The 14931-nt window shown below is 39.4% G+C and overlaps 1 pseudogene; it reads left to right on the top strand.

Annotated features, from left to right (window-relative positions):
- Positions 1–14689, top strand: part of LOC127103939 (oligopeptide transporter 3-like) — an 85657-nt pseudogene extending 70968 nt beyond the window's left edge.
- Positions 14690–14931: the final 242 nt, after the last annotated feature.

Raw genomic sequence — 14931 nt, 5'->3', positions numbered from 1 at the left:
CATCAGTTTGCGGGTGATATGCCGAACTCAAATGCAACTTCGTACCCAAAGCACTTTGCAAACCTTCCCAAAATCTCGAAGTGAACCTCGGATCTCTATCCAAAACAATGCTCGACGGAATACCATGTAACACACAATCCTTTCGATGTACAACTTAGCAAGTCTCTCCATCGAATAATCCATCCTTATCGGAATAAAATGAGCACACTTCGTCAACCTGTCCACAACGACCCAAATCGCCTCACAATTACTCAATGTCCTCGGCAAGCCCGAAACAAAATCCATAGAGATACTATCCCACTTCCACTCGGGAATAGATAACGGTCGCATCAAACCAGATGGTTTTTGATGTTCAATCTTTGACTTTTGACAAGTCAAACATGCATACACAACTTCCGCTACATCCTTCTTCATACCTTGCCACCAAAACATCTTTCTCAAGTCTTGATACATTTTAGTAGCACCAGGATGAATACTCAGACCACTTCTATGCCCTTCCTCGAGAATCCTCTTTCTCAAATCTGCAACATCCGGAACACAAACTCCATCACGACGCCTCATGATACCATTCTCATCAATCCGAAAGTCACCACCTTTGCCTTGATTAATCAATGTCGTAACCTCGACTAATTTCAAATCTGACTTCTGACCTTCTCTAATCTCGTCAAGAATGCCACACGTAAGCTTCAACATACCAAGCTTAACACCCGAAGGCGTCGCTTCACAAACCAAACTCAAATCTCTAAATTGCTCCAACAATTCAAACTCTCGAATCATCAACATAGACATGTGCAATGACTTCCTACTCAATGCATCGGCTACAACATTCGCCTTTCCAGGATGATAATTCAAACCAAAATCATAATCTTTCAAGAATTCCAACCATCTCCTTTGCCTCATATTCAATTCTTTCTGATCGAACAAGTACTTCAAACTCTTGTGATCACTAAACACATCAAACCTCGATCCAAACAAATAATGTCTCCAAAGCTTCAACACAAACACAACGGAGGCCAAATCTAAATCACACGTCGGATAATTCCTCTCATGAACTTTAAGTTGCCTTGAAGCATAAGCTACCACTTGCCCTTTTTGCATCAAAACACCTCCCAAACCCAAAAAAAGAAGCATCACAATACACAACGAAAGGTTCTAACGGTTCCGGTCAAATCAAAATAGGAGCCGTAGTCAATCTTCTCTTAAGCTCTTGAAAATTCGCTTCACACTGCGAAGTCCAAATGAAAGCTTGACCTTTCCTAGTCAACTGCGTCAACGGTAACGACAACTTAGAAAATCCTTCAATGAACTTCCTATAATAACCAGCCAAACCAAGGAAACTTCTAATCTCAGCAACAAACTTAGGAGCTTCTCATTGAGATACAACTATCATTGAGATACCACTCGAAATCACATGCCCAAGAAAACTTACTTCACTTAACCAAAACCTACATTTAGAGAGTTTAGCAAACAACTTCTTCTCTTGCAACACCGATAACACAACCTTCAAATGCTCGACATGATCCTCTTCACTCTTAGAATAAATCAATGTATCATCGATGAACACAACAACAAACTTATCCAGATAATCATGAAAAATTCTATTCATATACTCCATAAATACACCAGGTGCATTAGTCACACCAAAAGGCATCACGGAGTACTCGTAGTGACCATACCTTGTCCGAAAAGCAGTCTTTTGAATATCCTCAGCCTTTACACGAATCTGATGATACCCAAACCTTAAATCAATCTTGCTAAACACACAAGCTCCAACCAGCTGATCCATCAGATCGTCAATCCTCAGAAGTGGATACTTGTTCTTAATCGTCACTTGTTCAGTTGTCTATAATCAACACATAATCTCATAGAACCTTCTTTCTTCTTGACCAACAGAACAGGTGCACCCCACTAAGACACACTAGGACGAACAAACCTCTTCTCAAGCAAGTCTTCAAGTTGACTCTTCAACTCTTTCAACTCAGAAGCAGACATTTTATAGGGAGCCATCGATACAGGACTAGTTCCAGGAACTAAATCAATCGAAAACTCAACCTCACGTTCTGGCGGTAAATCACTTATATCTTCTGAAAATACCTCCGCAAACTCACAAACTATTGGCAATTCTTCAATCGTCCTCTTCTCACGAATATCCAAAGTTGCCAACAACATAAACAACTCGGCACCATCTTGCACCGATTCATCAACTTGCTTAGCAGACACAAACCAATCTTCCTTAGCACCAACCTCAGGAAAAATAATCGTCTTCTCAAAACAGTTGATATACACCCGATTAAATTCTAACCAATTCATACCCAAAATCACATCAAGTTGCTCTAAAAGAAGAAAAACTAAATCAATTCCAAAATCCCTACCAAAGATACTTAACGGACAATTCAGACACACATAAGAAGTAGAACCAGAACCCATAGCAGGTGCATCAATAACCATACTTCTACGCATATCAGATAATATAAGATTCAATCTCGTAGAACAATCCAAAGAAATGAAAGAATGTGTTGCACCGGTATCAATAATGGTAATCAAATGTGTACCATTAATAAAGCACGTACCTTGGATTAGCCTATCATCGGTAGTGGCCTCCGCACCAGACAATGCAAACACTTTTCCCTTAGCTTGCTCCTTCTTCGGCTTATCACATTTGGTACTAATGTGACCTTTCTCACCACAATTGTAACAAGTCACACTCGAACCAACTCCACACTTGTTTGCTTTATGACCACTCTTGCCACACTTGAAACATGTCACAAATCCTTACCACAATCAACAACACGATGACCTTCAACACCACATTTGAAACACTTAAGTGGAGTAGAAGATCCTCCCCCACTTGGCTTCTTGCCAAAATCAGATTGTTTCCTCTTGTCATCATACGGTTTCCCACGATCCTGATTTTTCCCCTTTAAACTCTTGTAGAAAGAAGCACTCTCCCTACTATCCTCATCATAAATCCGACTCTTGTTAACCAACTCCGCAAAACGAGTAATCTGTTGGTAATCAATGGCCTTCTTGATATCATGTCTCAAGCCATTCACAAACTTCAAGCATTTAGATCTCTCAGTATTAGCAGTATTGTAATGAGGATAATACTTGATAAGCTCCTGAAATCTAGCAACATATCCAGCAACAGTACCATTTCCTTGCTTCAATTCAAGGAACTCCACCTCTTTCTTCCCACGATAATCTTCTGGAAAATAGTTCTCCAAGAAGACATCACGGAAAAGAGCCCAAGTAACCTCAATGCCATCTTCTTCAAACCTCTGAAGAGTGTTGTTCCACCAATCTTCAACTTCCTTCTCAAGCATATGAGTACCAAACTGCACTTTCTGAGCATCAGTATAGTTCATTACTTTAAATATCTTCTCAATTGCCTTCAGCCAAGCTTGAGCTTTATCAGGTTCATGCTCACCCTCAAAGACAGGAGGATTGTTCCTTTGGAACCTCCCCAAAGCACGGAACTCATCATCATCTCCATTCTGGTTACCAACATTCGCTTGAGGGATCTGACCAATGGAGCCAGCCAACATCCGCAACGCCTCAACAATGGCATCATCATTCCTGCCTGCAAAACCATCGTCCTAAACAGCCCAAACAACCAGACAAACAGTATCGATCGTGTCAGATACACAAATCAAATGCAACAGGATTAGAAAACATTAACGACTATTGATCAACTGGTCAACCATGCTCTGATACCACTAATGTAACACCCCTTTTTATACCCCAAATAACTTAACATATAATCAGAGTGAATAAGCACGCATATAAACAAAAGGGCGTCACATCGACGTTTTCAAAAACTAAAAGATTTCAAAAACCAACATCATTCATCATCAATATACAATACACCTGGTCATTTAAAATAACACATTTCAAATATCATGAATCATCAAGAATATGCGTTCGCAGCGGAAAATAATGAATACTCATGTATTTCATAAAATGATTCATGTCCCATACCATGATCATCTCTCGAGTGAGCTACTAAGCGTCAGAACCTGCATGTCGCCAAACGAGGGCAACATTAAAATAGAAGGGTGAGAATTCGAATCATTATGAAGAAAGTATAATAAAGCACAATGATTAAATCAACAATTAAAGGAATTCATCACACCTTGTATAACCATGTAAATAATACTAACCAATATTTATTTCACATGTTTCAAGCATACATCAAAACTCAAGGAGTATAATATTAAAATCCAATGCTATATTCCCAAATATACACATAACTATAATTATCACATAATCACATATTTTACCAAGTTATGTATCCAAACATAACCAAATTCAATTACCATATCTCATACACACATAACAATCACATCAATGCATATATTCAATTATCACATATCTCTAATGTGACTCAATGCAAGACATCTGACTCTATGCATGTGGTACCGCAATGTGAACCCAACGTTTCACCACTTCCCGATTCAATATCTAGAATCCAAGCCACACTTCCGATCCGGACAAGATCAAAGCCACTACGCCTATTTCCAATTAAGGATCAACGTCTTCTACGCCTATTTCCATTCAAGGATCAACGTCTATTACCATGTGAACCCACAGTTTCACCGCATCCACCATAAAGCCGACCATGCCATGAATGAATGTACAAATACCAATAATATATGAAATTAAAATCATCTCTACCATCTTAGCATTCCACATATCACCATAATTCAACTCTATGAATTATCCACCAATTGTAGTTATACACATTCATAACAAATATACTATTCACATATATAGGCTAATTATCAAATACGCACACAATTTCCAATTAACACTAGTAACTGTAAAGACATGGCTTCTCAAGTATTTTGATGAAGACAACGATGCATGTACAAGGTCAATCATCAAAGAATGGAATCAAGACTTCAATAGAGCAAATTCACACAAAGTTTCAATCATACATAGCTCAAAGTCGCTCGAGAAATTGATCACAAAGGTATTGGAATTTAATCTTAGTTAATGTTTATATATAAAGTGTTCAATTGATTGTTGCATGCATAATATGATATGGACACTTAGATTTTATTTCAAAATGGTTACAGCTTTTTAAAAGTTCTCAATTTTTCTTTTTTTCAATAGTTGTAACCGGTTAACACTTTTGGGGTAACCGGTTAACCCGAAACAAATTTCAATTTCTGGGTAGATTTTGTTAGCATGTAACCGGTTTACACTTTCATAGTAACCGGTTACACAGTTTAAAATTTGGATTTTTCTTAACGTTACAATTAATGTAATAAAATTTAATAAACTAAGTGCCATGGAGAAATGGTGCTATATAGTATATAGTGAGAAAAGAAAAACAAGTATTCTCAATCTATTCCTCAATTTCACCCATATATCAATTCCAAACACAATTAATCATCACAAATCAAAGATTACTCATCAAAACCTAACAATTTCAAAAACCATAAAAATTAGGGATTTCAACCTAAACATATTTCTATCCATTGACCCAATTATACTAACCCATACTAATAAGGATTCTCCCCCTTACCTCTTCAATTTTCTGGAAATCCTAGCTTCTCCCTTGTTCTTCCCCTCTTATCCTTACTTTTTCCTCTTTTCTTTCTCTGTTGCCGTGAAATGACCAAGTGAGTGCTACTTCTCACTCTCCTCACCTCTTACTATCCTAGTATTATATTTGGGCTTAAGAAATGATACCTCTAATTTAATTATTAGGCCCAATAAGACATAGTATCATAACATCTCTATTTAGTTCAAATAAATTAAACCAACACAATATACACACCAAGTCAATTAATTCAATTATTCATTATATCTCATATCAACTAAATAATTGATTAACACACCAAGTTAATTAATATAATCAATTATTATACTACCTAACAACCAATTAATTAATTAACACCCCAAATAAATAAAATAAAATAAAATAGTATAATAATATAAGAAATAAATACTAAAATTGGGTTGTTACACCAAGCCCAGGTTACTCCGATGGATTATGTTACTACAAGAGTTTGATTTAGATATAAGAGATAAAAAAAGGCACTGAAAATGTAGTAGTTGATCACCTTTCTAGGTTAGAACACCTAAAACCAGACTTAGTATCCATAAATGATGATTTTGCCTATGATAGACTGATAGCTAGACTTGAAACCATTGAAGATGATAGCCTAGGCCCTCATGAGCACTTCCAAAAATCCTTAGCAGTAAGTAACGTGCCATGGTATGCAGACTTTATTAATTACCTCGCTGCTGACATCGTACCCCCTGATCTTGACTACCACCGCAAGAAGAAGTTCTTCAATGATGTGACAAACTTTTATTGGGACGAACCGCTCCTTTTCAAAAGGGGTAAAGATGGCATTTTTCGTCGTTGCGTTCCAGAAGAGGAGATAAAAAGTATAATTAAGCATTGCAACTCTGCACCCTATGGTGGACATGAGAGCACCTCTAAGACATACGCCAAGATTCTTCAAGCTGGTCTATTCTGGCCTACCATGTGGCGCGATGTCCATGCTTGCATTGTCAAATGTGATAGATGCCAATGCACTGGAAACATTTCAAGGCGTGACGAAATGCCTCTAAGAAACATTCAGGAAGTAGAACTCTTTGACGTATGGGGTATAGATTTCATGGGACCTTTCCCACCATCCTTAGGAAACAAGTACATCTTAGTAGCTGTGGACTACGTGTCTAAGTGGATTGAAGTTATAGCTGCCCCCACAAACGACACTAGAGTGGTGATCAAGTTATTTAAAAACTACATATTCCCTAGATTTGGAACACCCCGTTTAGTCATAAGCGATGGAGGATCGCACTTCATATCAAGAATATTTGATAAACTTTTAAGAAAATATGGAGTTAGGCATAGAGTAGCAACACCATACCACCCACAGACTAGTGGCCAAGTAGAAGTATCCAATAGGGAGATAAAACAAATCCTAGAAAAAACCGTTTCTATCTCTAGAAGAGACTGGTCTCAGAAGCTTCAAGAAGCATTATGGGCCTACCGAACCGCTTTTAAAACCCTATAGGAACAACTCCCTACCAACTAGTCTATGGAAAATCCTGTCACTTACCTTTCGAATTAGAGCATAAGGCCTATTGGGCAATTAAAACTTTGAATTTAGATTACCTGACCACTGGTGAAAAGCGTATCCTTGACATTCACAAACTAGAAGAACTCAGGCAATCTGCCTACGAGAATGCCAAAATATACAAAGAAAGAACAAAAGCTTGGCACGACAAAAGAATAGTTAAGAAAGATTTCAATATAGGCGACCCTGTTCTGTTGTTCAACTCTAGGTTACGACTTTTCCCTGGGAAGTTGCGCTCAAGATGGACCGGCCCTTTCAAAGTATCCAAGATTCTGAGATCCGGAGCCATAGAAATCAAGAACGAAACCTGTAGTCCATTCATTGTAAATGGACAAAGACTGAAGCTCTACGAAGGAGGAGACATTCCAACAGACTACTCAAGCCACACTCTGATAGATCCACCGATTCCTACTACAGGTGTATAAATTCCGATCGTCAAGCTAATGATGTTAAACAAGCGCTGCTTGGGAGGCAACCCATGGTTTTCTTACCTTGTTTTACTTTTTTGCATTTATTTGTTTTATTTTATTTTATTTTTAATCATATTTTCACCTGGACTAAATATTTGCAATGTTTGTGTTTTCAGGATCCTTTTTCCTAACTTTTACAGGATGCAAGACTTCGACGATATGCACGTAGCTTTAAGGGATGATGCCCAAAGAGAGCGTTACATATCTCTCTACTAGCGCCCTATGGCCCCTACGTGCTATCCAGATCAGCACTGCATGGAAGCCCTGGGCATCGAGCCGAGCATCCGATTTTTGAGCCACCAACTCCATTGGGACGAGTTCGCTGACGACCTGAGCAACACCTACAGGAACTTGACATTGGAGTTCCTCAGTTCATTTGATTATGACCCTTACTCTGGACCGGATGGGTATGCTGCTTTCAGGATCTTTGGGATTGAGTACTCTTTCAGCCAGAAGGAGTTTGGTGACCTATTAGGCTCCCAGACCACCCCCGACGCTATCCCTGAGACGTCGATGGGATACTTTCTGGGTAAGGAAGTGGAAAAATTCTGGAGTGATATCTCCGGTGGAGGGAGTCAGGATCCTTCTACTCAGTTATCCCAGGCTATACACAACCCTGCTTTTAGGTACTTTCAAATGATACTGGCACACTCCTTCCTAGGAAGACCAGATGCTGAGACGTTACTAAGTGAGGAGGAGATATTCCTACTATTTTGTGCATCCTAGTCTCACCTTGTGGCATGTGGGAACTTTCTGTTGTGTGGCCTCAGCGGTGTTTCCAGATCGTCCGAAGGAGTCATTCATGTAGGAGGGATCATCACACAGATTGCCGTCGCCTTAGGTCTATCCTACAAGCTGCTACATCTCAGGACCTTCTGTGGGTACACTACTATGGATATCGACTTTTGCTTGACTAGAGGGTTGATGAGGACATCCTCCTTTAACCCAAGACAGTTCATATTGTTGGTCGATAGCGAGGCGATACATTATTTTACACTGCCTGATCCTATGATGACCAACGTTCATGACCCAACTAACTGGAGTTATGCCTTGGAGGGCCAGGGAGAGACTATCGAGGAGCCTAGATCCCCACATGTTGCTGAGTATACCCTTACACCGCCTTCACCCAGGATCACTGTATTCTCTAACAATTTATCATTGCAGACCCCAGACATCCGCACCCAGATTGCAGAGTGTCGTAGAGAGATTGTCGGGCTTAGGTAGGAGGTGGCTGACCTTACCTTACAGATGGGAGTATCCGATCTCACACATGCTACCAAGGCTGACTGTTTATACCAGGAGATCGCCGAGCTTCTCCAAGAGATAGCCATGCTTCGTGGATCTAGTCAGGCAGACGAACCCCCTACTATTTGATTTTACCATCTCGTTTTATTTTGTCTCATTTATGCTTATATTTTTCGCATTTACCTAACTTATTTTATATCATTGCATTTGGGATATTTTCTTAACTATGTCAGCACATTAACATTAATATTTCCATATCTATATTTTATGTGTGTTTATTATATTTATATTTTTATCATAGTCTAGTTATATTAATCATTTATTTATTTATTAGTCTAATGCTTAAATTTTATTTTTATAAAATTATGCAAGCCTTATGTCACTAGGAAAATACAATGCAAATGCTATCCGGACCCCCCAACCGAAAAGAGAACGAGAAGCCCATGCCAAATGACCAAAATCCAGCCCAGCCGAATTTAGCCTTGTGGCGCCCGTCATGGATGTTGTGGCGCCCGCCACAACGTCTCTATAAGCTCGGGGCAGACTCGCATTTTTCACCATTTTCATACCTTCAAACCTTCAAAACCCATTTTTTCACCTTACAAAAACGCCCTTAAACCCCACAAAAGCTCCCACATTTCTCATCTTCACACCATACAAGTCATTTTCCCAACTTCCATTTTCATTTTCATCCGTCAAATTTCATAAAAATCCCACCTTTATACAAACCCATCTTCATCTTCTTCATCGCATTGCAAGAGCTAAATAATGGAGTTCGGTGGATTTATTCTTCGAGGAGGGAAACCGGGAGATAGGCAGAGGAAGATTATTGAATGGTTGCAAAATCGGGAAATTCTTCCGACAAGGTATGTGGATGATAATTGTCTTTACACTTTAGGTATCTACCATAGCATTTTTTATTTATTAGATAATTTAGGCTTGCATACTATCTTTTCAAACAAAGAACCTACCTTTGAGCGATTGACAATCGAGTTTTTAAGTTCTTTAATTTATATTGTCAATCCTAACACTGCTAGCACAGTTGGTACTGTCCGATTTAGAATGTTTGTTGTTGAGTATGAATTCAATACCGACGCACTAGCAGGCCTGTTAGGAATTCCTCATGGGGAAGGTGCTATTTGTGAGGCCCCTTTGGATTCAGGTTGGTCGGTCGAGGTGTTTTCCTTCTGGCAGATATTGTCTAACACTTCAATAAATTCCTTTGAAGGAATTCTTGCCTCGACCATCCATAACCCGACCATCAGAGTTTTTAGATATCTGTTAGCATGTACTACTTTTGGCCGGGAAAATCCGAACAAGGTCAATGCTCGAGAGCTTCTATTTTTGCAAGGAAGCCTCACAAATAGAAGAATTAATTCGGTCCCGTTTATGCTCGCTCATATGGCTTTAACTCTTAATAAAGCGGGACCTATTGTTTTCGGAGGACTCATTACGTCTATTGCTCGGGCGCTTAACCTGAACAATGAGATAGCTACCCTAGATCCCTTAGCTCCTCGCACAATCAACCTAAAATTTCTGAGAGATATGAAATTGTGCCGATTGAGGAGAGAAGGAGGTTATGTGCTTATGGTTCATGGTATAACTATCCAATTTGTTTTCTTACCATGCACTAGACGTACTGATGTACGTAATGAAAGGAATTGGACCTATGTTTTAGATGCTCCACTTGTTTTGGGTCCACTTCCTCCTAATGTTCCTGATGAGGAGGGACACGACACTGATGAAGAATATGATCGGAGGGAGCGATCTCCTGTACCTCATGTGTCCCCCCATCACCCTTCACCACCACACACCGCACCATCTTCTTCTTTTGCAGGTTCTGCTTCTGGCTTCTATATTACAGAGGAGATATGGCGTGACCACATGGCTAGAGAGCAAAGGCGTGATGACCTACTCTCTACCATCCAACAACAACTAGCGGACAACATGAGCTTCATGCAAGAATCGCAGCGAAGGACAGATAGATCCTATGAGACTGTTGTACAGTCCCTGCTTACGATCACAAACGAGCAAGCCCGTCAGTGGAACTACCACCGTCAATATTCTGCGCTTATAGAAGCCACTCAGGGTTCCATTTTAGGCAACCTTCGAGAGGTGAGGACTGCTCAGGATGCCTTACAGGCTAGGATGGATCAGAGAGACCGTCGTCGTATCCGATCCCGTCGTCCACCTCAGGATGGCGAAGGCACCAGTGGTCAGCAGTAGGATGTCAGGTGACTCTCCCTTTATCTTATTTCGAAACATTGGGGACAATGTTCAATTTAAGTGTGGGAGGAGATTTTATCGCTTTCTATTTTTTCTTTGCTATTTTCAGTTAGATTGTTTATTTTTATTGCTTTTTAGTTGTTTACTTTATTTCATTTTTCTTTTAGTTTGAGTGTTTTAGATAATGCATGAGTCTGATGAGTCACTAGTATAGTGTATCTTGAGTACAGTCTAATCTCCCCATTCCTTTAGCCCTACCAAAAAAAATTGCAAAAGAAAACGGTGTTATTCTGAAAGTTTTTGGGTTTTAAAGACGGGTTTGAGTAAGGATGCGGTGACTTGGGAGAACTTATTGAAACATCAGTGTTGTTTTAGCACCATAGACTTCATGAATATAGGAATCACTCCCTAAACCCCATATACCATGGCCTTAATCATCATTTCAGTATAAGTCCCCAGTAGTTTATTCCAGCAGTCAGCTCCGGCCTACGCATCCTCTACGTAGGGGACCGATGAACATAAGTGAATGATCCAGTGAAATAAATAAAAGAAAGAAAAAAGGCAACTCAGGTATAGGTGACCCTCAAAAAGTCATTTAAACCAAAAAGGTTGTAAAAATCTGTTATAAAAGAAAAAGAAAAACCCACCCGCTGTTAGTTGGTTCAGAGGTATCTGGCGCTGAACTCGGTAGGGCGGATTACGATCCGATCCCCCACAACTGCAGTTGGGTCAAATAAAAGGGTTTACACAAACTTATATGCCAGGAACCCCATGTTTGGATCATAATCACTAACAGGTCACTCTGCTATGAAGCATGTACGGATAACGGGCTTAATGTGATTGCGCCTGAATGAAAAGGACACAACACTACGCCAAAAAGGTTTTTTAACAGCGCATCTTAGACAGCGCTTTTAAAAGAAAGCGCTGTCTAAGGTTAAAATAAAAATAAAACACGAAAAATGTTCTAAAAAAATAATGAAAGCGCTGTCTAAGGGGGGGTCTTAGACAGCGCTTTTAGAAAGCGCTGTCTAAGACCCCCCCTTAGACAGCGCTTTTAGAAAGCGCTTTTAAATATAGACCTTAGTCAGCGCTTTTGAGAAAGCGCTGTTTAAAGTCTTTCAATTAAAAAAAAAATTAAAACCAAAAGCGCTGTCTAAGGTGGGGGTTTAGAAAGCGCTTTTGGAAAGCGTTGTCTAAGGCATATCTTAGAAAGCGCTTTCCACAAAAGCGCTGTCTAAGGTCTAATTAAAATTAAATTTCAGACTTCTATTTTCGTTCTCAGTTCTTTTTGTTTTCCCTCCTGCGATTAAACCCCTCCAGCGAACCCTAACAGCGAACTCAGCCTCTCACTATCTCAGCCATTCTCATGCAAATCGCTGTTCTCCCAATCGGAAAGTTCATGGCCGCAACTCTTCCGACGAAGGAGTACAGTTTTGTTGGATGGCGTTTTACTCTAAATCCTGGACCGTTTAACATGAAGGAGCATGTTATCATCGCTATCTTCGCTAACTGTGGTGTTTCCTCCTCCGGCGGTGGTGGTGATGTTTACTCCATTGGTGCCATTACTATTATGAAAGCTTATTATAAATAATCTCTCAGTTTTCTTCTCACTCTCCTCATCGTCATAAGCGCACAGGTTATTATTACGATTATCTTATCATGAAAAAAGTGTAGAAGATGAGTTGAATATATATCTTTCCATGGTTAAAATATTCTGTGATAAATTTGCTTTATATAGTTGTAAATTGAGTTTGCAGTTAATAGGGTTTGGATGGGCTGGGATTCTGAGGAGGTATCTGGTGAACCCAATTGAAATGTGGTGGCCAGCAAACCTCGCACAAGTCTCTCTCTTTAGGTTCATTCTTTTACCCTTACTTCTATATTAAGTCACCCTGACATGTTGACACGGATACCTTAAGATGAAAACTTGCTAGTTTGTTACTACTATTTTATACTCTAGTACTAGTTTTGATTACATCATAAACCTTATGCTACAGGGCTCTCCATGAAAAAAATGAAAAATCAAAAGGACTTACAAGGATGCAGTTTTTCCTCATTGCAATGGCTCTAAGCTTCCTGTATTATGCATTCCCTGGATATCTTTTCACAGTATTAACATTCTTCTCATGGGTTTGCTAGGTGTGGCCGAATAACGTAACAGCACATCAAGTTGGATCAGGTTACCGAGGACTTGGAGTCGGCGCCTTCACATTTGATTGGGCTGGGATTTCAGCTTATCGTGGCAGCCCTCTTGTTGCACCATGGACTTCCATTGTTAATATGGGAGTTGGATTTATCATGTTTGTCTATATAATTCTACCTATATGTTACTGGAAGTTTAACACTTTCGATGCTAGAAAGTTTCCTATATTCTCTAATCAGTTGTTCACTCACGATGGACAAAAGTATGACACTACTAAGATTTTAAATGAAGAATATGATCTTAACATAGATACATACAACAAATATAGCAAGTTATACCTCAGTCCTCTCTACGCATTATCTATTGGAGCAGGTTTCGCTAGGTTTACGTCAACCCTCACTCATGTAGCATTGTTTAAGGGCAGGTAGGCTGTTCTCAAAGCCTGTATAATAGATTTATTTCTTATCGACTTATCGTGACCCTCACTGACATAGTTTCATGTTCGCTCGCAGAAAAATATTGAGACAAAGCAGAACAGCGATGAGTAATGTAAAATTGGATGTGCATGGTAGACTCATGAAGGCTTATAATACAGTACCAGAATGGTGGTTCCTCATTGTATTATTTGGGAGCATGGCACTATCCATAATAATGTCTTTTGTATGGAAAATGGATGTGCAACTTCCATGGTGGGGTATGCTCTTGGCTTTCGCCTTAGCTTCTGTTGTAAACCTCCCAATTGGTGTCATCCAAGCAACTACCAACCAGGTATTTCTTCCATCTCTAGTATAGTACTTTTCTTTTCTATCGAATCTCGATTTTAACATACTATTTTGATGCATGGAGGAGTTTATGATTTTAACATCAGTGTGGTTGGTTACCTTGCAGCAACTTGGATATGACATTATAGCACAGTTCATGATTGGGTATGTCCTTCCTGGAACACCAATTGCAAATTTGCTCTTTAAGATTTATGGGAGAATCACCACCGCCCATGCGCTATCTTTCTTGTCAGATATCAAACTTGGGCACTACATGAAAATTCCTCCTCGATGCATGTATATAGCACAGGTCTTTTTCATCTCAAAATCTCCTAGTTTAAGCTTTTTTTTTCTTATCAATCATTATTTATGTAGTTCAACTTCATTGTTTATCAATCATTATTTCTTGTCAGATATCAAACTCGGGCACTACATAAAAATTCCTCCTCGATGCATCTGAAAATGCCACCTGCAACTCCAACCAACATTGCAACCTGGCTATTGACCGGAATGTTCTTCAACTTCTTTGTGTTTCGCTTCCACAAACGTTGGTGGCAGAAATACAATTATGTTCTATCGGTGGCACTTGATGCAGGCACGGCTCTTATGGCTGTTTTGATTTTCTTTGCTCTGCAAAATGCAGGCCATAGTCTGAGATGGTGGGGAACTGAATTGGATCATTGCCCATTGGCTACTTGCCCTACTGCACCAGGAATTGTGGTGGATGGTTGTCCTGTATTCTAATAGAGAAGCCTCCTGGACTAAACTTTCTCTTTTGTATCTGTTTTTGTCTTCTGGGGTGGGAAACAAATTAGGCTTGGAGTATAGGTGAAAGGACTACCTAATAACCAATTGCTTAGCAATTATTGTGTATATGCTTCTTGCTTGACCATGTGAATTATTCCAATTTTGTCTAAGGAATTAAAAAAATTCAAAAAAATATTATTTTTATTTTTATTGTTTGTTATTTTCTTTTTAATTTTGTC

This window comes from Lathyrus oleraceus, chromosome 7 (assembly GCF_024323335.1).
Source record: "Lathyrus oleraceus cultivar Zhongwan6 chromosome 7, CAAS_Psat_ZW6_1.0, whole genome shotgun sequence".
NCBI classification, from domain to species: domain Eukaryota; kingdom Viridiplantae; phylum Streptophyta; class Magnoliopsida; order Fabales; family Fabaceae; genus Lathyrus; species Lathyrus oleraceus.
Note: the sequence above shows the minus strand (reverse complement) of the source record. Positions and strands in the feature narration are given on the sequence as shown.